The sequence below is a fragment of the Solanum dulcamara genome, chromosome 11, assembly GCF_947179165.1.
Source record: "Solanum dulcamara chromosome 11, daSolDulc1.2, whole genome shotgun sequence".
In the NCBI taxonomy this organism is placed as follows: Eukaryota; Viridiplantae; Streptophyta; class Magnoliopsida; order Solanales; family Solanaceae; genus Solanum; species Solanum dulcamara.
In genome coordinates, this window is record NC_077247.1 from 10,665,382 (window position 1) to 10,669,414 (window position 4,033).

The 4,033-nt window shown below is 37.4% G+C and overlaps 1 pseudogene; it reads left to right on the top strand.

Annotated features, from left to right (window-relative positions):
• Positions 1-3,462: 3,462 nt before the first annotated feature.
• On the top strand, positions 3,463-3,579 carry LOC129875426 (5S ribosomal RNA; annotated as a pseudogene).
• Positions 3,580-4,033: the final 454 nt, after the last annotated feature.

Sequence of the window (4,033 nt, forward strand, 5' to 3'; positions counted from 1 at the left end):
AGGATAATTACTCCCCTGGTCTTCAGTTGATGGCTCACTTGACTGTTTCATCGACTCTCAAATAATAACTTAGTTGCATATGGTTTCTCACTACTCTACTCGTGCATACTGTAACCCATCCTTCCTCGAGTCCCATGATTGGTCGAGAACGTTATCGTGTATAGTTTTACTACTTCTTTCACCGCATCCCGGGTCGGATATGTACAGTTCCATGCACAAGGAGACAATTCCGTACGTGAGGTGTGATAAATGTTATATGTTATGACGATACAATTATTCAATGAGTCCCGAGCCGGCTGTAATATGATGGTATATGTTGCAAAATAAGGAAGAAATATCGATTCCCTTCTTAGAGGGCCGGATTTAGTATGTATATTATGATGGTACGCTATAGACGTACACCACTCCATTCACCGAGTACCTCACTAAAGGGTTGGATACTTTATGTAGACATGCATATGAGATTAGAGTGATACATTTGTGACCCTGAGCCCCATAGTGAACTAGATGTAATACGATGACATACATGATAAGATTATAGCATATACAATGATATGATATCGTATATGATGATATGATGAAATAAAATGCATGATGATACGATGACATGTGAATATGAGGAAATGATTATGACACCGAGTTCACGAGAGGGATGGACACAATATATGATGATGTATATGATTACGTGTCTTAAGGTATAGGTACAGTAAATTGTTAAATTATTATACTTGTCCCCTGCATCCCATTTCAATTATGGTCTCAGTTATGATGTGTTATGCTTTACATACTCAGTACATGTATCGTACTGACCCCCTTTTTTCTTGGGGGGCTGCAGTTCATGCCCACAGGTACATGTGTTCATTTTAGAGATCCGTCAGCTTATGATTTCCTCTCAGCTATGTTGGCAGTGATCCACTATTCTGGAGCCTAATTTTTGATACTGGTCATGTAATATGTATATATTTGTATATTCAGAGGTACGGTAGAGGCCCTGTCCCACCATATGATATAGTTAATACTCTTAGAGGTCTGTAGACATGTGTATGTCGGTTATTTGTAAGTTTATTTCAATCTTGCACATATGACTTATTGCAAATGTTTTTGTGGTATGGCAGCCTCGTCGGATTGCATGCCCTTTCATATTATGATACAGGTGAATGAGGCTACAGGTTTATGGAAATTTTTTTGACCCATTGGAGTTGTGTATAGTATCACATCACACATAGTTTAACTTAAGTGTAGCTAATAGGTATGTATACAGTGGTCCAAGTCGGACCCCAGTCGCGGCCTATGGGGTTGGGTCATGACAGATGTGGTATTAGAGCAGTTCGTCCTTAGAATGTCTATAGACCGTGTCTATTAGAGTCTTGTTTATTGGTGTGTTATGCACCACATCTATAGATAGGAGGCTACAGGACATTTAGTATGTTATCTTTCTTTCATATCTAAGATCCTACAATAGAGCCGAGTCATAGGGATTGAAATTTCTCATACTAACTTGTGATTTCAGCAAAAGAACAATATCGATAAAAGGAAGTAACTGACGATATTGGAAGTTACAAAGAACACAGGTAAGCAAAGGCACGAAGGACCTATGTCAGGTAAGGTGTTGCAATACAATTGATATATAAAGTTGGAAAATGAAAGGAAAAGTAGACAGGAAAGTGCAACAGGTGCAGTTTAAGGGGACATACAAGGTAAGTCCATTTTTATACTGCTAATATGGGTCCCCTATATGGCTGCGATATGAGATGATATGAATATATATGCGTGCCCTGGGTGGCTACGATATGATATGATATGAATATATATATGTGTGCCCTATGAGGCATTATTGGTATTTTCTACGTGGAACTATTGAGATAGTAAGAAATATAGAGGAAACTCTGCCAAAAGTTTCCTAGAAATAAGAAGAGAATGAGATACAGGGCTGTAGTATGTGTTGAAAGGTTGTGCTCGCAACAATGGTGAGATTTGACTAAACGAGTATGGCTGACCTCGAGAAATAAGTTAATTGCTGAGTTAATGGCAATAGAAACAAGGAGGTTGATACTGGTATAGTAGAACGAAGTTAGAAAGGACCTATAAGCCAAAGAACATAACTCAGAGAGGACTGATAGATCGGGATAAAATGATATAGTAAGGCATCGCCTGAATTGATACATAGGGATAAACTATGACAAGTTATAGTTAAAGGAAGTAACAGTATGATTAAGACAAGAGTACGTGGGATAAAGAATTGTGACAGATATGAAATGTTAATAAGGCAGCTTGTGAAACATTAAGGATAATACTAACTAAGAAGGGTAAGTAGCCCATAGTGAGAATCATGAAGAAAGTCAAGCGGTGTTATACTATGGAACTGAATGCAAATAGGGTACTAGGTGAAATAACAAAAACCATTATGAGAATAAGTAATGCTTAGTAAGGAAATAACTAAAAGGTATGATGTGGTCCATGCGAATGAAATGTAATAGGGGTGAAATGGAAAAGCAAGCTATGGAACAAATAAGGAAGATTTATCGATTTCTGTAAGGAAAGTTTCGAATAAAGGTTATGTGACGACAAAAAGGATAGCTAGTGCAAGGAAATAAAGAGTAATATAGAATTCGTTGGGCCCAACCAAAAATGGATATGAGCTGGAGGAATAATATAGAAGTTCTAATATAGGCATTCAAGATAGATGTGATTAATTAAGTATGAGTACCGAACAAAAAGAGAAATAGACAGTCATGAATTGAAAGTAGAGTATGATGAAAAGGTAATACAATAAGGCCCCTACTACAACAAAGTTAATATGGTTATAAGTAGGATTAGAAGTGAGCCTTAAGCACATGACAAAGATGAAAGTTCAGGAGGCATAAAGAAGTACTGTGTATACGTGACTCCACCTTGATGATTAGTGAGATCCTGTAAGGAGAGGGAATGTCAATTTGCAGAACAACTGTTGTATTACGAGGTTATTATAAGAATAAGTGGTACCCACTGGAATAAGGTTAGTATAATGACGGAGCTTAAAACACGAATCATTAAAGTATATGTACTCCCGAGTGGAGAATTTGAACCAATTATGAGCACGAGCTAATTACTGATTGGGATGAATGGAATGTGGCTTTGAATGCACTGCTACATTATGGATATTACTCGAGTATCAACCATTAGATGAGATTTTATACGATATATTGTGAACATTAAAGCACCCTATGGTTGTGCTAGGGTTTTCTATAAAGGCAACCTAACGTGGGGATGATTTAACAAAAAATGTAGATATGGTGCAGCACGTTAAATATGTTGAAGTAGAATCATTCACGTGTGAATAGCTGAAAATAAATAGAGGGTGACATGGGTATACCCTAGAAGGGGGGAAGTGGACAAGAGAAGTACAAGCGTAAGGGAAAATCAACTGACGCTATCGTATATAAATGGGAATGCTTAAACTTCAAACGAGACCCTATAAGGGATGGATGCGATCATACCCGCACTAATGCATCGGATTTCGTCAAAACTCCGAAGTTAAGCGTGCTTGGGTGAGAGTAGCACTAGGATGGGTAACCCCTTGGGAAGTGAAAAAGGCAACGAAACAAGAATGACAAAAAGAGATTGTAAGTGCGTGTTAGTGCAATGGCACATATAGAACAGAGTAAGCCAAGAGTAGAAAAGATTATGACTAAATTGGAACGCACCTCGTGCAAATGACACAAGAATAATTATGCAGCCTATGAGCATTGGCATACTAAGCGTAAGATCAAGTGATTACTCGATAAAAAGAAATTAGTAATAACAATGTGATTGCCATACTTAGAATCTATTCAAGTAAAGTGTAAGATGGTTCGAGGCAGAACTATTAATCTATAATTGGTATTAAGGACAAAAGCTATGACGAAGCCCTGACCTTGATTAAAGGAGGTGAACTGCTAGTATAGCGATGCTAAGGCATTTTTTAAATTTCTCTAAGTACCTACACATGTTTGTGTAAGAACTACTACATAATGTATGGTAATAAAACTGGAAAAAAGAGAAGTTGCATAGCATA